The sequence below is a fragment of the Oncorhynchus mykiss genome, chromosome 18 (assembly GCF_057628025.1).
Source record: "Oncorhynchus mykiss isolate SJ-2025 chromosome 18, ASM5762802v1, whole genome shotgun sequence".
Taxonomy (NCBI): Eukaryota; Metazoa; Chordata; class Actinopteri; order Salmoniformes; family Salmonidae; genus Oncorhynchus; species Oncorhynchus mykiss.
The window spans coordinates 32,985,495-33,008,846 of NC_143039.1; the positions used below are offsets into that span (position 1 = coordinate 32,985,495).

General features: G+C 42.3%; 1 protein-coding gene across 3 annotated transcripts in view; it reads right to left on the reverse strand.

Annotated features, from left to right (window-relative positions):
• Positions 1 to 20,815, reverse strand: part of LOC110495905 (double-stranded RNA-specific editase 1) — a 59,697-nt gene extending 38,882 nt beyond the window's left edge. Inside the window, exons 1-2 of one of the 3 annotated variants that reach the window (XM_090208229.1) lie at positions 20,520 to 20,815; positions 9,628 to 9,714 (exon numbers count right to left, since the gene is read on the reverse strand). The gene's annotated coding sequence lies outside the window, so the exon portion shown is untranslated. The remainder of the gene's footprint in view (positions 1 to 9,627; positions 9,715 to 20,519) is intronic. The other 2 variants (XM_090208230.1, XM_090208231.1) reach the window with 2 other exon arrangements.
• Positions 20,816 to 23,352: the final 2,537 nt, after the last annotated feature.

Consider the following 23,352-nt stretch of genomic DNA (forward strand, 5'->3'; position numbering starts at 1 on the left):
CTGAAATGATTTACTGCAGCATACTGTAAATTATGGTGCATTGTGGGAAAAGGTTGTGGGCGGGGAAATAATTGCTGTATCTCCAATGGCACTGTAATCAACCCCACAGAATACAGTGTCCCGCACCATATCTTTCTTTGTAGAGCCAAAAACCTTTTGACCACTAGTAGTTGCATGGTTTGTTGTTTCTGGCTCATTATTAACATATTGTGAGGTGTGCCTTGTAAGAGGCTATATTTGTTGTACCCGTGAGTGAGAATTCTGTAACCAATTTAACTCGTGGTTATAGTGCCCCATCAATTTGTATAGGGGACAGAATGGGGTGGCAGCAAGTCTTAAACCTTAAATGGTTGAGCAAATTCCCATGTCCTTTTGTTCTGTTTTGCTCTGTAGTTGCTGCCAAGATGGAAGCCTTAAGGCCTCTAGAAGTGCCACTGAATATTCATTAATATGGTGTAATGTGTAAACACTTTACCTAGCAGCCAACCTGCTTGCACCAACTGCTTGTAATTACAGTAAAATATTGTGAAATACAAACCCTCAATGAATCGCATCCATTCATTCTGATTAAGGTAGCGTTGACTTTTTTACAGTATAATAGAGTACATTTTACGGTATTGCATTGTGTCATTACACAGTACTTGCTCTGATGCCGTATTTATATTACAGTAGGTGTACTGTAAAATGAAATACAGAATTCTACTTGCCACGAGCTGCCTGTAAGCTACTGTGAAAACCATGGTAACCCCTTTAGTGTAGGGATACATACATAACCGATTCAAGGCAACACAGTAAGGGTGATGCCTTCCCTGCACACTATATCTCTATAGTGCACAGATCAGCATGTTCCTATCAGGGTGGGGCCCACGGGGCCAGATGGCACTTCTCCTGGTTTCTCTGCATTTAATCTGTTTTCCAAAAATAATTTCCAAGAGAGGAGATTAAGATTCAGGGGATTATATTACTGGGCCTACTGTATGAAGGATGAGCACCTGCAGTGGGGGATGGCAAAATAAAATAATCCACACAGAAATAAATCATTTGCCCTTGAAGAAATAATAGAGAGATCCAGGAGAGGATGCCCGCCCCACTGTATCAGAATACTTTAACATCCTTTGTTGCTCATATTTAATTGATTATGTGGAAAAAGGTGTAGCCAATAGCCATCACTCCTAATCTGTGATAGCCGGAATAATGACCGTAGGAACTGAAGCATGGTTTATTAAACTTCCTAGAGCTTGTTTACACAACACCAGAAAAACCTCACAGACAGGCCTCTGAAATGATGTTAATGTCACCTTTCTGTGTTATTCCCTGTCTATTTCCTGAGTTCACTAACCATCAGGGAAAAAACAAGTCCTGTAGGGGCAGGGAGTACAGTACACATTCTTCTTCACCTCACAGGTGGTGGAGATTTTTCACCTTTAACCTTTTACTGCAGTGGGCTAAATCAGGGTCACACAGAGTGTTTCTTGGTACTCTTGAACAAATACTTTGAAACAAAAGTATAAACCTCACAGACGTGGGTATGAGTAAAAAGCCTGTACCATGTCAGATATAGAGTTGAACTGTATTACATTTTGAGTTTGCGTTGCAATATTACACTTTATATACATCACAGAAGACTGAAATATAACAAAACCGTTTGACATAGAAACACCAGATTTTCATCGTCATTTCTTTTTGTTTTGTTTTGTTTATTATTTATGAAATTATGAAAAATATGAATAACCTATTCCACGTATGAGGCCACTAGAGGGTGATTTGGTCATTTGACTGTAGGAAAAGGCTACTTTGTGAGACAAGGTACTGACTCCTATAGACCTATCTTCTGACAAACATCATGTATTATGGGAGGTCTGAGTTCTTGGTCTGTATTGACACTGTCTAAGGCTGCGTTTACACAGGCAGCTCAATTCTGATATGTTTTTTTTTCACTAATTGGTCTTTTGACCAATCAGATCAGCTCTGAAAAAGATCTGATGTGAAAAGATCTCATGTGATTGGTGAAAAGAGCAGATAGTGGGGAGAAAAAAAATCTGAATTGGGCTGCCTTTGTAAACGCAGCCTAAGAGTATAGCTGATCTAGGTCAGGTCTCCCCTGTCCAGATATTTGTATTAATTGTTATCTAAAAAGTCACCACTCCTACACTTTATAAATACCTTTAGACTTGTGCTCCTTCTCAAAACCAGAATCCAAAAGGCAGAAAAGTGTCCCTTTGGAGTCATTTGACTCACTTCTGTCAATACAAACAACAGTGCTTCCACTGAGACAGATGGTTTCTGATGCATTAAGAGACAACGCATCGAGCGGTCCCGGTCTCCATGTAACTCTACCGTACTCTGGGGACTCATTCACCTTTAGTGGCCGTAAAGAGAAAAGCTCAGAGAAATGAAAGCGAGATTTCGCCCTGTCTTGGGACCACGAAGAGCCAGGCCATGAAATCTGCCTTGCTACAGATGTAGGGTCTTAATTTGAGCCAGTTTGCTACAGCGGGAAAATTATCCTGCAGCGACAGGAAACGTGAATTATTATGTGGATTATAGTTAATTGACATTTTTTTTGTAGGGGTTGATACATTTTTCGTTAAGGGCAAATCAAATCTGAAACGTCAAAGTGGGAAATTACCAACTTTAGAAGCCTTTTTTTTTTTTTACTCTTAATACACTACAAATGTGCATTTCCTGAAAAGAGGGATCAAATTAAGGACACAAGCAGAGCCGTTAACTTTGAAAAACGTATGCCACTTAGCAGATACTTTCTTTATCCAAAAGCAACTTACAATAGAATAAGATTCTAGAAAATGATGTGCTCCCATTTCAGGGAGTGTTAAGCAATCATGCAAACATGGCCCTGGACCAAAAAACATAAATGTAACCTTTATTTAACTAGGCAAGTCAGTTAAGAACAATTTCTTATTTACAATGACGGCCTACCAGGGGAACAGTGGGTTAACTGTTCAGGGGCAGAACGACAGATTCTTACCTTGTCAGCTCGGGGATTCGATCCAGCAACATTTCGGTTACTGGCCCATCGTTCTAACCACTAGGCTACCTGCCGCCCCCAAAGACCCTATCCCTTTTTTGATTTAGCTTTTCTAGCAGGTCGGAATTCAATGTTCTTCTGGACAGACTTAAAAGCTGCTAAACACTCTCTCAAGGACACGCCTGTAGAAGCAGGCAGTACATTTGACTACCAAGCAGATCAGGAAAAGACCCCAGGGTGACACCACCACACCTCCAAGTTCAAAATGTCCTACAGCTGTGAAAATAGCACTTCATAAATATACAAACCATGCAGAGTGAGTGTAAAAAATCATGCTGAACCGATACCATGTGTGGTGTGTTATAAATCAGAAAGGGGTGGTGAATGGAGCAACAGAATCCCTGGCGGACAGAGAGATGTCTGGACAACATACACACCCGACACAAAGCAGCTCAGGCTGGAAGAAGAGGCTAACATCTGCTAACGTACTGCTTGAGACACTATTTACTATTTATGTCGTCTGTCTGTCTGTCTGCTGCCACGGCCCACATCTGCACTGTATTTCACGCACGCGCGCGCACGGACACATGCACGTACGCAAGCGCACACACACGCTGGAGGCGGATGATCGTGATCGACAGGGCAGCAGTGGGATGCAGTAGCTCACACCCTCGGAAGAGCTCCAGTCCCAGGTCTGTCTAGTCCACATTGCCTGCAGCCGATGGAGGCCGCAGACAAACAGGCCTCCGACACACTGACAGGGAGAGAGGGGAGCGAGACAGAGAATGGCTCTCCCCTCAGGTGGCGCAGTGAAGCAGAACCACCGTCAATCCCTGAGAGACAGGAGAGTGAGGTAGAGCGTGTTTTGTTTGTGAGGATTCAATCTGTTCTGTCAAAGCAGTCCAGCCATGTCCAGTCCAGCGTGCCACTGGACAAATGAAAGCTGACAGAGAGCAGTAAATAAAACGCTGGGAAAAAAGTGTTATTGTCACATGCACAAGTACAGTAAAAATGCCTAACCTGCGAGCCCTGCCCAACAGTACAGTATTCAATATCCAAATAGTATAAATATAAGAACATTTAAATAAATAAAAACACGAGAAATACACCATACTGAATATACAAAAATATGTGGACACTCCTTCAAATTAGTGGACTCGGCTATTTCAGCCACACCCGTTGCTGGCAGGTGTATAAAATCGAGCACACAGCCATGCAATCTCCATAGACAAACATTGGCAGTAGAATGGCTCAGTGACTTTCAACGTGGCACCGTCATAGAATGCCACCTTTTCCAACAAGTCAGTTCGTCAAATTGCTGCCCTGCTAGAGCTGCCCAGGTCAACTGTAAGTGTTTTTATAGTGAAGTGGAAACATCTAGGAGCGACGGTTGCAACATTCACATTCCCAAGTTCCGAACTGCCTCTAGAAGCACAAGAACTGTTCGTCGAGAGCTTAATGAAATGCCTTTCCGTGGCCGAGCAGCCTCACAAAAGCCTAAGATCATGCGCAATGCCAAGCATCGGGCTGGAGTGGTGTAAAGCTCGCCGCCATTGGACTCTGGAGCAGTGGAAACGCGTCCTCTGGAGTGATGAACCACGCTTCACCATCAGGCAGTTGTGTTTATATTGTTGTTCAGTATATATTCAGGGTTAGTTCCAACACCATATTTACAATGTGTAGGGATAATGGATCGATAGAAGTAGATACAGAGTAGCAACAGCTTGTATGTTAGTGTATGTTAGTGGGTGTGCTTGTGTGTAGAGTCAGTGTAAATGTATGTGCATATTACATGTGAGTGAGCAGGTGATGGAGTGAGTGAGTGTGTAAGCGTGTAGGGCCCTGTGAGTGTGCATAGAGACTAGAGGTCGACCGAATATGATTTTTCAACGCCGATACCGATTATTGGAGGACCAAAAAAGGCGATACCGATTAAATCGGCCAATTTAAAAATATTTTTATTTTATTTGTAATAATGACAATTACAACAATACTGAATGAACACTTATTTTAACTTAATACATAATATATAATATAATAATATAATATATTATAATATACATAATATATAATATAATAATATAATAATATATTATTTTAACTTATACATCAATAAAATCAATTTAGCCTCAAGTAAATAATGAAACATGTTCAATTTGGTTTAAATAATGCAAAAACAAGTGTTGAAGAAAAAAGTAAAAGTGCAATAAGTGCTATGTAAGAAAGCTAACGTTTCAGTTCCTTGCTCAGAACATGAGAACATATGAAAGCTGGTTGTTCCTTTTAACATGAGTCTTCAATATTCCCAGGTAAGATGTTTTAGGTTGCCTCCCGGGTGGCGGAGTGGTTAAGGGCGCTGTACTGCAGCGCCAGCTGTGCCACCAGAGACTCTGGGTTCGCGCCCAGGCTCTGTCGTAACTGGCCGCAACCGGGAGGTCCGTGGGGCGACGCACAATTGGCCTAGCGTCGTCCGGGTTAGGGAGGGGTTGGCCAGTAGGGATATCCTTGTCTCATCGCGCACCAGCGACTCCTGTGGCGGGCCGGGCGCAGTGCACACTAACCATCGTTCTGCCCCTGAACGAGGCAGTTAACCCACCGTTCCTAGGCCGTCATTGAAAATAAGAATGTGTTCTTAACTGACTTGCCTAGTATAAAAAATAAATGTAATTAAAATGTTTTTTGGAAAATCGGCGCCCAAAAATAACGATTTCCGATTGTTATGAAAACTTGAAATCGGCTCTAATTAAATCGGCCATTCCGATTAATCGTTTGACCTCTAATAGAAACAGTGCAAAAATACAAATAAACGGTCAACTCAGATGGTACGTGGAGCTATTTTGTTAGCTATTTATCAGTCTTATTACTTGGGGATAGACGCTGTTCAAGAGCCCGTTGGTTGTCAGACTTGATGCACCGGAAGCAGAGAGAATAGTCTATGGCTTTGGTGGTTGGAGTTTTTAACCATTTTCTGGGCCTTCCTTCCTTCCTGATATAGATGTCCTGGAGCTCTGGGAGCTCAGTCCCAGTGATGTACTGGCTCCAGTGAAATAAGAGAGGAACTATTTGATGTAGATATGCACACTACCGTTCAAACGTTTGGGGTCACTTAAGAGATTTCCTTGTTTTTGAAAGAAAAGCACTTTTTTTGTCCATTAAAATAACATCAAATTGATCAGAAATACAGTGTAGACATTGTTAATGTTGTAAATGGTTGTTGGAGCTGGAAACAGCAGATTTTTTTAATGGAACATATACATAGGCTAACAGAGGCCCATTATCAGCAACCATCACTCCTGTGTTCCAATGGCACGTTGTGTTAGCTAATCCAAGTTTATTATTTTAAAAGGCTAATTGATCATTAGAAAACCCTTTGCAATTATGTTAGCACAGCTGAAAACTGTTGTCCTGATTAAAGAAGCAATAAAACTGGCCTTCTTTAGACTAGTTGAGTATCTGGAGCATCAGCATTTGTGGGTTCGATCACAGGCTCAAAATGACCAGAAACAAATAACTTTCTTCTGAAACAGAGTTCCTCTTTCCAGTGTCTGTGTTCTTCAGTGTCTTAATCTTTTATTTTTATTGGCCAGTCTGAGATAAGGGTTTTTCTTTGCAAATCTGCCTAGAAGGCCAGCATCCCGGAGTCGCCTCTTCACTGTTGACGTTGAGACTGGTGTTTTGCAGGTACTATTTAATGAAGATGCCAGTTGGGGACTTGTGATGTGTCTGTTTCTCAAACTAGACACTCTAATGTACTTGTCCTCTTGCTCAGTTGTGCACCGGGGCCTCCCATTCCTCTTTCTATTCTGGTTAGAGACAGTTTGAGCTGTTCTGTGACGGGAGTAGTACACAGCGTTGTACGAGATCTTCCGTTTCTTTGCAATTTCTTGCATGGCAGAGCTTTCATTTCTCAGAAAAATAACACTTTTTTGGTAACTACATGATTCCATATGTGTTATTTCATAGTTTTGATGTCTTCACTATTATTCTACAATGTAAGTTGGGTGATGCAACAGGACAACGACCCAAAACACAGAAGTAAATCAACAACAGAATGGCTTCAGAAGAAGAAAGAAAGAAAGAATGAAAGAAAGAAAGAAAGAAAGAAAGAAAGAAAGAAAGAAAGAAAGAAAGAAAGAAAGAAAGAAGAAAATATGCCTTCTGGACAGGCCCAGTCAGAGTCCTGACCTCAACCTGATTGAGATGCTGTGACATGACCTTAAGAGAGCGGTTCACACCAGACATCCCAAGAACATTGCTGAACTGAAACAGTTTTGTAAAGAGGAATGGTCCAAAATTCCTCCTGACCGTTGTCCAGGTCTGATCCGCAACTACAGAAAACGTTTGGTTGAGGTTATTTTTTAATAATTTTTATAAATGTTATTATTTTTTTATACCCCTTTTCTCCCCAATTTCGTGGTATCCAATTGTTAGTAGCTACTATCTTGTCTCATCGCTACAACTCCCGTATGGGCTCGGGAGAGACGAAGGTTGAAAGTCATCCGTCCTCCGATACACAACCCAACCAAGCCGCACTGCTTCTTAACACAGCGCGCATCCAACCCGGAAGCCAGCCGCACCAATGTGTCAGAGGAAACACCGTGCACCTGGCAACCTTGGTTAGCGTGCACTGCGCTCGGCCCGGCACAGGAGTCGCTGGTGCGCGATGAGACAAGGATATCCCTACCGGCCAACCAGATCAAATTGTATGACCAATTTATGCAGAAGTCCAGGTAATTCCAAAGGGTTCACATTCTTTTTCTTGCCACTGAATGTGTGATGGTGACGAAGATAAAACTGTGAAGCATCCGTACTATTCTCGCCGGACAGCCTGTATTGAGTCAGGACCTTAACAATCAGCATTAAGTACTAGCGGGTGATGGCATCTGAAGCCAACCGCTCAGTTGAGCTCCTGCTAGCAGTTTTTTTCAATAACCAACCTGAATAGAAGGATAAACTAATGATTGTAGACAGCAGAGAACTTTATTACTAATGACTGTGTAGGCCTATATTAGTCATATTGGTCAGCCAATCAGTGGCTTTGACACAAGGATGCCTGAGGCACTTCCTGTTCTTACACCCAATAGCCTTGAGTTATTGTGACAGTAGCCTAATTCAAATGAGAATCCACACCTCGGAAGATGAAATACGTTTCATAGGCAGTTAAGCACAGCACTTAAGCTGTCGAGGTGTTTCACACTCATCACAATTCTCACCAGGAAGGGAGAAAAACGTGCAGTGAAGCAAAACCTGCTATGGATGGTTGCTGACTTGCTCTAATTTCTAGCCTCATACAGTTAAAGAAGGCTATCAACACTCTTAGAGGATGACTGTCAGGGACACCGAAATGTGCGGTAAGCAAATTGCTACTTTTGTAAAACAGTCTGTCTGAGCAACTCCGGTTACATTACTGCACTATAGAATTCAGTTATTAGTTTTAACTAGATGCTTTACCCGAAATGACATTCAGAGGACTCATAACTCACAGCCGCGTCATTAGGCTAAGTCCCTTTGTTGTACTGCAACGTTTTCAGCTGGGGGACAGAGCCAGCGGAAGAATGTGACCGGTCAGGTTAGCGTGTTGGTGGAGAATAATGACTCTACCCAGGCCACCACTGAGTAACGCCACACAGCGCACACGAAAACTCCTTCCCTCTCTCCCTTTCTCCTTCCCTTCCTCCCGCCAGAGGGCTAGGGGTGCGGCGCAATGACTCAGCGCCATCCAAATCGGGGCAGGGAGGTCGAGGGCAGGTGGACACGGGGAGTTTGACTCAGCAAGTCTAGCATTCTCCAACAGGGCAGAGCAGAGCTGCACGCTACCCCGTCACGTGTCTTATTCCCCCTCTCATCTGAGTCCCACTGGTCTGACTAAGGGGACCGGGATACGAGGCTGCTCTGGCCACTGGTAGCCCTCAAGGACCCTGTGTCTAAGTAGAGGAACCCTGGTCACGTGGGGGGGCCCTCGTGGTGCCTTCAGCCTGGTACTGAACCACAGTGGTACCAGATAAATGGCTATAGGAGGGTACAGAGCCACCCACGAAGATACGAGGCTGCTCTGGCCACTGGTAGCCCTCAAGGACCCTGTGTCTAAGTAGAGGAACCCTGGTCACGTGGGGGGGCCCTCGTGGTGCCTTCAGCCTGGTACTGAACCACAGTGGTACCAGATAAATGGCTATAGGAGGGTACAGAGCCACCCACGAAGATTTACTAAGAGGTGTAAACACTGAGAAACAGGGTATTTAGACTCTTCCAAATGTGCCATGTCTAAGGGGGCAAAGACAACAACGGATTTGTCTAAATAATCCATCACCAAAGTAACCCCTGTGTGACGGCACATTCTCATAAACCAAAAAGCAGGGATTTCTTCACTTCATCACAGGAAAGCGATCTCATTCAACAGATCCTCAACAATTATTCAATGAGTGTTGAATTACAATGGAATTACAGAACTCCATTCTGAAATGTATGCATTTGCCACAGACATTTACCTAGAACTAAGCAGCTCCAAGCAACCACCGTTCTCTTACTGCTACAGTATCTTACTCTCACAGTCTGAACCAGAGAAAATAACTGTCGGTTATGAATTCGATTTATATGGTCTGAAAAGCCTTCATAAAGCCACAGATGATATCTTAGCTACTCACAGTATATTGGAGAAGAGAAGCAGGAAGTAGATCAGGGTCAAGGGTCATCAATCAGTTTACTCACTGTTCTGCCAGTTCAGTTCATCCCTGTAAAAGAGCAACACAGCAATGTTAAGTTAACGGCGTTAGTAGCCAGCTAAACTAGAGCCTCTGACCTATACAAATGTAGGATCTTAATTTGAGCCAGTTTGCTACAGCAGGAAACTAATTCTGCAGAAACAGGAAATGTGAATTATTATGTGAATTATAGCAAATTGACATTTATTGTAGGGGTTGATAACATTTTTCGTTAGGGCAAGTTTGCATTTCCTGCTGCAGGAAAATTATCAGCAACAAAAGAGAAATCAAATTAAGATCCTACATCTGTATGAGAACTCAGAGAACAATGGGGTTGCTGGGTAGAACCTCCGTCGCCTGTAATGCCCTTAAGCATGGTGGCCAGGCTCACTCAGCTCAGTTTGTCAAAGAGGGTTTTAATACAGATTGGTAAAGTAGGGCATGGTAATGAGAGAATAGTGCCAGGCTAATACTCTGATAACTCTGCTGGCCACTTCACATCCCCCTCAAGGGAGGGACTAGGGAGAGTGCAGGTCTGTAGAGTGGGACTAAAATAACCACTTTAGACAGGATTGACACTCTCATGTCAATGTTCCCTCTAAATTTCTTCGGCACTGAGCATATTTCAGGTCTACTGAGCTCAAACTTGAACGTTGTGAAAATTCTGTGCAAATTCAGTGTGTGCTTACTGTGAACACTGAGGCTATACCCGCTTTTAAGTCACAGTTTTGACAGTGGCCAAGTTGGCTACTGTGGCTATCTGATCCTAATGTAGGCCTACCAGAGTGGCCTACCATCAAAAACAATGGAGAAAATCCCAAATCTTCCCATAACTTGGAAATAGCTAATCTATCATTCAGTCTACAGTAGCAGCCAATGTGTGGTGTTCAATGTAGGCCTACATTCCATGAGACTTTTGAAGAAAATAAAAAAAACATGGAGGGCTTGACATGAACCTGTTTATCCACTTGTCCTTCAGACAAGGAAGTGACTGAAAATATTGTTGTGCTGTTTGATTCAAGAAACCACGACCGTTTTTACAGAGAATCAGACATGATGCTACCCTCGTAGCTTATTCTCGCCTGCCTCAAAAGACAACGCGGCCCCTTTTAAGGCAAATAAAAGCGGTTTTCTGTTCTACCTGATAATGAAATTGCACTGAACCTGGTGTCCCAGGTCTAAATGAGTCCCCGATTAGAGGGGAAGAATGGGAAAAAAGCAGTGGAACTGGCTTCCAGGACAAGATTAGGATTTGATGGACATAACAGCAACCACAAAGACAGACACACAATCACCAAGTCCAGTGGGTCTACTACTCTCTTTGCCGACGTGATGCCCGGCACCGGTACAGCACTGACGGGTCAGACTAGCGGCAAACAAAAGACCGATGTTCTACCTTGTTGAGCAGCAAGCCCAATCAGAGACACATCTGTCTGGTAATGTGACCGTGACGAAACCCTGATGACGGCAGCTTCGCTGCCCAAACGTTGATTGTTGTTTATTATATCTACTGCGTCGGTTGCCAAATGAGAGGGTGTTGCCTAACTTTTCGGGTAGTGCTACTGTGTCAGTCATTCACCCTCTGTGGATATATGGTGGAGGTATGGGGTATCCTGGCTGATTCCCTCCCAGGAAACGGCACCGCCAGCTGAGCACTCAACCTGACCTGGCTCTGCACTGCACTGCACCTGACCTGCAGCGGTGACGACACTGCACCAGTCCCACGGTACAGTCCTGGTCACAGTGACCTACATCTCTGCACCGCTCTCTATTTGAGCAATGTGGATGTAGCCCTGCACTAGCACAGCGGCAGGCAAGGAAGAACTCCCTAGAAGGAAGAAACCTCAAGCGGAACCAGTCTCAGAGGTTCACTCTTAGAACAAAAGGTGCTATCTGGAACCTAAAAGGGTTCTTCGGCTGACCTCATAGGAGAACCATTTTGAAGAACTCTTTTGGTTCCATGTTGGACCCTTTGAACGGAGGGTTCTACGTGGAACCCAAAAGGGTTCTACCTGGAACCAAAAAGGGTTCTCCCTGGAACCAAAAATGGTTCTCCTACGGGGACAGCCGAAGAACCCTTTTGGAACCCTTTTTTCAAAGAGTGTAGACAGTGGTGTCTTATCAGCCATTCATCTCCCTGTAATTGGGATACATCAACCAACATGTCCTCTGATACCATACACTGTCTGTTTGAAACAGGGGGGCCAGACAAGCTGCCTGCCACAGACTCAAAGGCCTTATTAATACCAGCCCAACATAATATATAATTCATTGAGGCTGAATGGCTACAAGTGCAGGGGCAGCTGTGAGGGATCTGTACAGAACAGGAGGCCATCGCTCTCCCCGTGTCACAGAGGATCCGGCTGGGCTAGCCTATAATACTTAATCTTCTCAGTCAGCTCTACGGAGAGGTAGAGAGAGAAAGAGAGAGAGAGAGAGAGACAGGAGAGAGAGGAAGGGAGAGAGAGGAAGGGAGAGAGAGAGAGAGAGAGAGAGAGAGAGAGAGAGAGAGAGAGAGAGGAAGGGAGAGAGAAAGAGAGAGAGAAAGAGAGAGAGAGAGAGAGAGAGGATAGGGATGGAGACAGGAGAGAGAGAGGAAGGGAGAGAGAAATAGAAAAAGAGAGAGAGGCCAGACCAGAATGCTGAGACTGAATTATAGGGAGACCATACTGAGGATAATTTATTAACGGCTTTACACCACATATGATATACAGTATACAGATAGCAGGAATTTGCACATGCATGTATTCCATTGTTTGTTCTTATTCCCACTTCCATCACAAACAAACCCAATGGCATGCACGCACATACACAGACAGTGTGAGGAACACCTGCTGAGATGCTAGGGAATTACACCGTGTTGATCTGAGCGGTGTGTGGAGGATCTGTTTTAAGAGCACCGTGTCTCCTGGCCTGTTCCCCGCACTCACACACACACACACACACACACACAGTCTTCCGGCTTGTTCACTATCTCTATTAAAGAGACCGGTTATGAATCATTAACGGACCACAGCACCATATTACAGATGCGGGCACGACCCCTGTGTTAGAACAATAACACAGGGGGACAGACAGGAAGTGAGCAGCACCGGCTCTATGTTACAGGTGGGGAGGAGGGAAGAGGTGACGCAGGACACTCATTTGCTTGTCTCATTATATAAAAGGGGTTAAATTATGCATGCATGATATCGAAACGGAACATATTAGTCCCCCCCCCCCCCAAGACAAAAACGACAACGGCGTGAAAGGAATAACGTCGAGCCTATGTTCGCCCACTAAACGACTGTGACGACGTACTGACGTACTTGTTGTCTGTAGCAGGTGCTGGTTTGGTAATAACCGCGGTGGTCAAATGAGAGGTACAGGGGGATCCTGTCTATTGAAACAGCATTAAAGGCATCCTGTGGTTTCTTGGCTCTGGGCCAAGCATCTCCAGCAGGCAGGGATAACATTTAGGAGTCTAGTAATGAACCAGTGTCCTTTGTTCCCCGGGTTGATTCGAGTGTTGGAGAGAGATGAAGGCGGAATGGAGAGAGAGAGAGAGAGAGAGAGAGAGAGAGAGAACGGGAGGGAAGAGTGGGACCACAGCCGGTCTTCGGAGAGAGGCCTCCGAAACCCAAGCGAGCTGGTGACTGGCGGCAGTAACTCCAGTCCTCAACCAAGAGGAGAACAGTGGACAACAACGTACTACACAGTGACTTCTATTATTCAACTTTTCTCACCAGGCACTCACATAACGAGCACTCGCATAACGATCACTCACATAACGATCACTCACATAATCATCACTCACATAATCATCACTCACATAATGATCACTCACAATGATCACTCACATAACGATCACTCGCATAACGATCACTCACATAATCATCACTCACATAATGATCACTCACATAACGATCACTCACATAACGATCACTCGCATAACGATCACTCGCATAACGATCACTCGCATAACGATCACTCGCATAACGATCACTCACATAACGATCACTCACATAATCATCACTCACATAATGATCACTCGCATAATGATCACTCACATAACGATCACTCACATAACGATCACTCGCATAACGATCACTCACATAATCATCACTCACATAATGATCACTCGCATAACGATCACTCACATAACGATCACTCACATAATGATCACTCACATAATCATCACTCACATAACGATCACTCGCATAACGATCACTCGCATAACGATCACTCACATAACGATCACTCACATAATCATCACTCACATAATCATCACTCACATAATGATCACTCACAATGATCACTCACATAACGATCACTCACATAACGATCACTCACATAACGATCACTCACATAACGATCACTCACATAATGATCACTCACATAACGATCACTCACATAATGATCACTCACATAATGATCAAATCGCCCTTGTGGATCGAAGTGTTTTTCAGTCATTTCCGGTAGAATATTTTCAAGGTTACTTGAAATTCAAATTCTTTTTAAAATGACCCACGGGCTGTGTAGCCTGGCAGAGAATTACAGGATCAACTCAGCCGTCAGTCAGTCAGTCAGTCATTCCGTAGCTCTGCGCCTGCGTCATTCCTCTGTGTGATTGCCTCAAATAGAGAAGAGCCCTCGCTCCCTATTAGCAAGTTAATGAAGTCAAGGGTACCGGAATAGCGAAGCAGTTTGTTTGGAATATAAACTGAATATTACAAACAGGCATATTTGCATATTGGTTTAATTTTGCCTTTCAGTAATCTAGACGGTATGAAAAAAAAAAAAAGCATTTCACTACACCAGCAATAATATCTGCTAAATATGTGCGTGACCAATAACATTTGATTTGAAACATTTTGCCCATTGAGCACCCGTAGCTAGTACCCATAGCTAGTACCTGTAGCTAGTACCCATAGCCAGTACCCGTAGCTAGTACCCGTAGCTAGTACCCGTAGCTAGTACCCGTAGCCAGTACCCGTAGCTAGTACCCGTAGCCAGTACCCGTAGCTAGTACCCGTAGCTAGTACCCGTAGCTAGTACCCGTAGCTAGTGCCCGTAGCCAGTACTCGTAGCCAGTACCCGTAGCCAGTACCCGTAGCCAGTACCCGTAGCTAGTACCTATAGCTAGTACCCGTAGCTAGTACCAGTAGCTAGTACCCGTAGCTAGTACCCGTAGCTAGAACCCCTAGCTAGGCCTACATGTATGTGAAGAGGGACTTGAGTTAAACTAGAAAGGTGAGAGAGGACACTGGACAGAAGCTCAGGGAGGGATAAGAGTGAGAGGCTGTGTTATGTTGATGACAAGGCTGAGAGTCCAAGGGCTGGGAAGGGATAAAAGCACCTCTCTTTTCTTTGCTGCAATGGGGAGAAACTTTCTGGTGAAGGGCAAGAGGTTGGGAGGTCTACACTGCTCCTGTCCTGAGAGGGTTATATGATCACCCCGTCTCAAGCTCTGTCTAGTCCACCGTCCACAGCACTGATGATACATTGTTAGACTAGCCAGTTGGTCATTTTAGAAAAACCCTACTAAAATGTCACACAATGGGCATCTGTCAAATAAATCTTATTTGCCATTCGTTTACCCATCAATGTTGGTGTAACTTCCTCTCATAACCTGTTAACATGGCAGCCATATACGATCATAGATATTCCACAGATAGCAATAGAACAAAGTGGCCACTATCACGTTTAATAAGTGAAGTGATGGCATTCTCTCTTTGCAGTGGCAAGTGATGGTGTTTATTGGAGAAAAAGGAGAGGAGGATAGATAAAGAGAGAGAGCTTGGAGGATAGAGATAGAGAGAGAGAGAGGATAGATTTAGGATAGAACAAATTCTTATTTACAATGACGACCTACTGGGGACCAGTGGGTTAACTACCTTGTTCAGGAGCAGAACTAAATATGTTTTACCTTATCAGCTCAGGGATTTGATCCAGCAACATTTTGTGTTACTGGCCCAACACTCTAACCACTAGGCTACCTGCTGCCCCTACATAGCTAGCTAGAGAGAGAGAGAGATAGAGGGAGGGAGAGGGGGATAGATAGCTAGAGAGAGAGGAGGAGAGGGGGAGTAGAGAGAGACAGACAGAGGAGGAGAGAGAGAGGGGAGGAGAGAGAGAGGGGGGATAGATAGCTAGAGAGAGAGGAGGAGAGGGGGAGTAGAGAGAGAGAGGGGTAGATAGATGGAGAAATTAACCTGGAGAAGAGCCCCCTGAGCAAGCTGGTCCTGGGGCTCTGTTCACAAACACAAATAGACCCCACAAAGCCCCAGGACAGCAACACATTTAGACCCAACCAAATCATGAGAAAACAAAAATAAAATTACTTGACAAATTGGAAAGAATTTACAAAAAAAAACAGAGCAAACTAGAATGCTATTTGGCCCTAAACAGAGAGTACACTGTGGCAGAATACCTGACCACTGTGACTGACCCAAAATTAAGGAAATCTTTGACTATGTACAGACTCAGCGAGCATAGCCTTGCTATTGAGAAAGGCTGCCGAAGGCAGACCTGGCTCTCAAGTGAAGAGCCTTTTGTACTTTAACTATTTGCATTACAAACTGTATATATACACATAATATGACATTTGAAACGTCTTTATTCTTTTGGAACATTTGTAAGTGTAATGTTTACAGTAAATGTTTTATTATCTATTTCACTTGCTTTGGCAATGTAGACATTTGCTTGCCATGCCAATAAAGCCCTTAAATTGAATTGGCAAGACGGTATAATGGAGGGAGGCACATTTGATTCGCTATAGAAAGAGGCAGTGAGCCATGCTGTAGAACCGCACAGTACAGCCCTGCAGATAAGCAACTCTATTTGTACAATATTACGACTGTAAAACAAGGCAGACAGGCTAATATGCTAACAAGCGACACTAATCTTCATGAGGCTTAAATTGATTCCTTTACAACAGATCTGTTGTTGTCACCAACACTAACTCACACCCACCCACACACTCAAATCCCCAATTACAATCAAATGGAGAGAAAACAAGTCACCTTGATTCTAGTAGTATGAAATATTAAATTATTAACAGTGTACAATAATGAAAGAGTGAATGTTGCCTTAAATCCCTCCAAAACACAATGAGAAATGATTGGAAGAAGCCTACAACACTGTGGCCTGATGCTGAGAAACATGACCACATTGAAATTCATAGTCGTAGCCCTTGGCCTAGATCCCCCCCCCCCCCCCCAAAAAAAAAAAATTGATCCAAGTATTTTCCTTCGCACAAAACCCCAGCTCTTATCAGTAATTACAAAGGATTCACTGTTCTGTTCTCACAAATCATTTCCTGCCATTTAAATGTCACAACGAGTGACAGGGTGGAAAACAACACAGCTTTTCTTCATCACATTTTACTGCTCGCTGCTGTGTGTGTGTGTGTGTGTGTGTGTGTGTGTGTGTGTGTGTGTGTGTGTGTATGCGCGCGTGCGTGTCCGTCCATTAACGTGTGTCTGCCATGCCTGGCCTCACCCTCAAATCAGCAAGACTGTTGAAAGGTTACAATGAGCTGACTTGCCTAAATAAAAAAGCCCCAAGTCGCCTCACTCTCGACAGCTACAAATACATCAATGACTTCAGCAAAATGGTCCCAAGGACCGCATGAAAAACACACCCTGTTATCACTCCATGTGCTCACGCAATGCTTCAGCCGTTTGACCAGTAGTTGTGTTTTTTCTCCGGCACACAACACAGCCTTTATCCATTTGACATGAGAGGAGATCATGCCAGGACATAAAGAGGAAATCTACATTACGCCCAGAGAATTACAAATGCTGCAGTGCATTATAATCAGTTAATGGGGACTAGTGATGTGGGGGGGGGATCGATACAGTTACATATCGGGATATTCTTTTTGATGATGTATCTTATCATTTTGACAATACCTTAATGTCATTTTTTTTGCGCTAGTTTGCTGCACCTGCACCAAAACTCCAGCGTAGCTTGTTCCCCTTCTTCTTTCAAAATAGAGAGCCCATTTGTTTTCAGGACTTTTATTTCCATGACTGATCAAAACACATTTTCTCGTGGCTCTCTCTCTTGTCCCACTGCAGCAGACTTATGGTGAGCAATATGTTTGGAGCATCAAATCGCAATCAAATTACAACACGTAGAATCGTGAGAGTTGCGATACATATCTTATCGGCACATACTGTGAATATCGTGATAATATCGTATCGTGAGGTCCCTGGGTATTCCCAGCACTAATGGAGACTTAATGAATTTACTGTATAAAAGCCGGGGTCTATAAGCTGTAAATACCTACATGTGTTCTGCATTATCGGGGCGTCAACAAATAACACCATACATGACAAATGTATCGTTGTCTCCCTAACAATCGCACAATTGTCCAGCAACGTGAATAATAATTTCTTCTCCATAAAACAGTTTATACAGCACAGTAGCAGGTCCCCATATTGGGGATAGTCTCATAATAATGATGAGGACTAGAAATGGCTTACTATGGAGGTTAAAGTTCAGAGAGACACATTAACTGATGGAGAGGCTTCACAACAAGTTCCCCTCAAATCCATAACCTCTAGTTCTGACTACACTCTCCCCTCCCCTAATCCCTACTTGTCCAAAGCATCCTTCTCCTCTAAAATCACTCATTTGTTGCCACTAGTCTGCTTTGAAGGGGCTTATAGAATCATAGAAAAGGCCTCTCGAATGTAGGTGGTGGACTTTTAGCTGACCATGTCTGTGCCTATCGATGGAGAGCTTGAGCACTTTTCAAAACATGTTTTCAAACTACAACTACAAGTCTATATTCTCTAATATATATATATATATATATATATATATATATATATATATAAATATATATATATATATATATATATTTTTTTTTTTTTATCAAACGTTCAAATCTCCAAGTCTCTCAAAATTGTTATGAATTTGTGCCTCTAGTGTAATTCAAAAGGCTGATTGTGGGCCTTTTTAATGAAGAATTTGTTTGTTTTCTATGATTTGTGTTTTGCTTTTCGTGCATTGATGTGTATATTGATGTGTATAGTGTATATTGATGTGTATAGTGTATATTGATGTGTATAGTGTATATTGATGTGTATAATGTATATTGATGTGTATAGTGTATATTGATGTGTATATTGTATATTGATGTGTATTTTGATGTGTATAGAGGGCTCATCTGTAAAAGAGACCTTGGTCTCAGCATTACTCCCTATTAAAATAAAAAATATAAAATGAAATACAACTTCAATCTACAATAAACCAAGATTAATAAATTAAAGAATTTAAACAATTATTTTTTTTAAATATTGTTTATCACAAACATATTTGATGGCATTGTTTCCGGTGATCTGTGATCCCAGTACTATTCATCAAAAGATCATATTTTCGCTCAAAGTGAAAACTTTATAAAAGGTCTATGGACGTAAAACAAACAAAGATACATCTCATTACTGAAACGATAAAGAATCAAAGACGCAATTTAACAAAAGCAAGAATAAAAGCTATCTAACTAGTCTACACAACAACAACCAGAGATTCAAACCAGGTTTATAAACGCACAAAGTTTGCATAGAGCACTGACCTTGGTAACACATTGAAACACCAAATAAGTCAATTGAGGATGTTTGGAGCCCTAGGCATTAACCACTAACCATCAAAAGGCCAATAGGTTGACTGATTGAGAACACATACCATTTTTGTCCACTGGTGCTTTGTTTGGAGTGTGGCGCTGTGAAACTATTTACCGTATGTAATGTCTTCATTTCCTACTTTAAACCCGACCCAAGACGAGCCAATCATGTTTTTGAGGAAAGAAAATTGGAGAAAGTGTAATAGATTCATTTCAATGTACTAAACATTGAACTTAATAGGGAATGAAATCGAAAAAACATTTAAATAACAGACAAGAAAAGTGTTTGAATCAACAACAAAAACTCCTGGACCAAAGAGAAGAGGCATTCAGCAGAGTTATACATGCTATAGTCTACATTAGTAATAACACATTTGACATATGTTTGGTGATTCTTTCTAAAGGACAGCAATCACTTTCAGGCTACAGGGCGGCTTGTAGCCTAGCAGTTAGAGTGTTGGGCCAGTAACAGAAAGGTTGCTGGTTTGAATTCCCATTGCTACAAGGTGAAACATCTGCCGGTGTGCCCTTGAGCAAGGCACATAAACATAATATGCTCCAGGGGTGCCATACTACTATGGCTGACCTGTAAAACAACATATTTCACTGCACCTATTTGGTGTATTGCCATAGCGTCCTAGTCGTGGATGTATACAGCACTGTGGCCTATTTAGGAACATGTCAACTTGTATGCCCTTGTCCACACCTGCCCTTATGGAAAGTCAAACTACAAAACGCAATTGCCATTTAGCCTAATAATTGTGACCTCTTCTGGTATCAGAGAACTGTTATGTGGTGAAGAGGTGTAGCAAGGTTCCTTTCAAATCAAATTAAACCATCCCATGATTACAGAGATTTGACTGAAAGTTTCTAATAGGCCTAATATCAGTTATTTTATTTGGAATATAGGCATAATGATCACCATGGTGATGCTAGGGGATGCCATCTCTGTCGTGATGGGAATAACTACCTTAATTAACACTGCATGCGATGTGAAATCCAAAATACACACGTTTTTTTTTTTTTTGGGGGGGGGGGGGGGGGTTATGCAATTTATTAAAGGACATTAATATAAACAAAGCGTGTAGCCTAGGCTACTGCAATTCACCAGAATGGCTATTTGAACAGACATGTAGACGGTAAACTATAGCCTACGTAGGATAATATAATAAAACATGACTGATCTCGTATGCAATACATCATATAAGACGCCGGTACTTACAGTTTCTGGGGCAACCAGAAAGGAATTGTTCCTCACACAGCTTGCTCAATCTACAGACCCTCGTCCTCTGTCAAAACCCGCTCACTAGACACTTGACGGGTGATGTGTGTCCAGGCGCGCTTACACTGAATACCACTGAGCACAACAATGGTGATGGACCGCAACGAAACTTGGCAGGCAAAAAAAAAATCTACGCAGCCAGAAATAAAAATTAAGAGAAGCACCGACTTCATTGGATAAGGAAATGTTGGAGCGATGCTGTTGCTTCCTTATTGGACACAAGTCAGACGATGCGTGTCCCGATTGGATAGGAGAAAAGAGGTGGATACGAATAAATTGGACAAGATTGGTGAACTTTGACAAGTGAATTGCGCACGGCGATTGGACACAATCATCCTCATCACTGACTGTTTTCAAACGTGTAACTATTTAAATTATTCTGATATTAAATGTCTGTATAGATCATTGATAAAGGCTTTATGCACTATACATACATGTTTCGCAAATAATTTATCAGCAAAGTCATCATATATAAATCATTCATAAGAGCATAGACAATTACCTATGTATATTCTGAGGCATGCTATGGTTTATCAGAGCCAATTAGCCCAGAGCCTCATAAAAGGTTATAAAGGGTTTATGAATGCTTCATTAATAGGGACCATTATTCCCTGGCTGGAAAAAAAGTGGTAACAGACTGTTAAATAGTTAATAGTCAACGTCCTGAATTTTTGTATGAAGTCCTTCAATGTCAAGAACTTCCAAGGCACAAATATTTATTCCATTGCCATGGCTGTGTTAATCTTAATTACGGTTCAACATCATTCTTAAGTGAGGCATCCTCTCAATCATGTAGGCACATGCGCAAAATGGCAAAATTCCCTTCCCTCCTCCTAATCTCCCAAATACTGTATCTGTCATCCACTCAATGAATGGAACATTTAGTACTGTGAAGCAATAGTCTCCTAAACAGTGACACTGAATAAAACAGAGTTTTTGTCATTCAATTGATTTCAGTTTAATTTAAGTGAAACACTACACTTCTTTATAATAATTGACTATCTTTGAAGAGATCAGGCATAAATGATTGTATACTGAACAAAAATACGAAGGTATCAATTTGAAAGACTTTACAGAGTTACAGTTTATATAAAGGAAATCAGTCAATTGAAAAAAATGTATCTTATCTATGGATTTCACTTGACTGGGAATACAGATATGCATCTGTTGGACACAGATACACTATCATTGGAAAGTTTAGGATCACTTAGAAATGTCCTTGTTTTTGAAAGAAAACTAATTTTTTTGTCCATTAAAATATAATCAAATTAATCAGAAATACAGTGTATACATTGTTAATGTTGTAAATGACTATTGTAGCTGGAAACAGCAGATTTTTTTAATGGAATATCTACATAGGCGTACAGAGGCCCATTATCAGCAACCATCACTCCTGTGTTCCAATGGCACGTTGTGTTAGCTAATCCAAGTCTATCATTTTAAAAGGCTAATTGATCATTAGAAAACCCTTTGCAATTATGTTAGCACAGCTGAAAACTGTTGTCCTGTTTAAAGAAGCAATAAAACTGGCCTTCTTTAGACTAGTTGAGTATCTGGAGCATCAGCATTTGTGGGTTCGATTACAGGCTCAAAATGGCCAGAAACAAAGAACTTTCATCTGAAAATCGTCATTCTATTCTTGTTCTGTGAAATTAAGGCTATACAATGTGAGAAATTGGCAAGAAACTGAAGATCTCGTACAACTTTGTGTACCACTCCCTTCACAGAACAGCGCAAACTGGCTCTAACCAGAGGCTCGAACCAGCTATTTCTACCAGAGTAGAAAGAGGAGTAGGAGGCCCTGGTGCACAACTGAGCAAGAGGACAAGTAGAGTGTCTAGTCTGAGAAACAGATGCCTCACAAGTCCTCAACTGGCAGCTTCATTAAAAAGTACCAGCAAAACACCAGTCTCAACATCAACTGTGAAGAGGCGACTCCGGAATCCTGGCCTTCTAGGCAGAGTTGTAAAGAAAAAGCCATATCTTAGACTGGCCAATTAAAAGAAAAGATTAAGATGGGCAAAAGAACACAGACACTGGACAGAGGAAGTTTGGAAAAAAGTGTTATGGATAGACAAATCTAAGTTTGAGGTGTTCGGATCACAAAGAAGAACATTCTTGAGATGCAGAAAAAAGGAAAAGATGCTGGAAGAGGGCTTGATGCCATTTGTCAAGCATGGTGGAGGCAATGTGAAGGTCTGGGGGTGCTGTGGTGGTGGTAAAGTGGGAGATTTGAACAGGGGAAAAAGGGATCTTGAAGAAGGTCTATCACTCCATTTTGCAACGCCGTGTGGACGGCGCTTAATTGGAGACAATTTCCTCCTACAACAGGACAATGACCCAAAGCACAGCTCCAAACTATGCAGAACTATTTAGGGAAGAAGCATTCAGCTGGTATTCTGTCTATAATGGAGTGGCCAGCACAGTCACCGGATCTCAACCCTATTGAGCTGTTGTGGGAGCAGCTTGACCTTATGGTACGTGAGTGCATATCAAGCCAATCCAACTTGTGGGTGGTGCTTCAGGACGCATGGAGTGAAATCTCTTCAGATTACCTCAACAAATTGACAACTAGAATGCCAGAGGTCTGCAAGGCTGCAAATGTAGGATTCTTTGATGAAAGCTAAGTTTGAAGGACACTATTATTTCAATGAAACATCTTTATTTATAAACTTGTCAACATCTTTACTATATTTCCTATTAATTTTGCAACTCGTTTCATGTATGTTTTCATGGAAAAATAGGGCATTTCTAAGTGACCCCAAACTTTTTA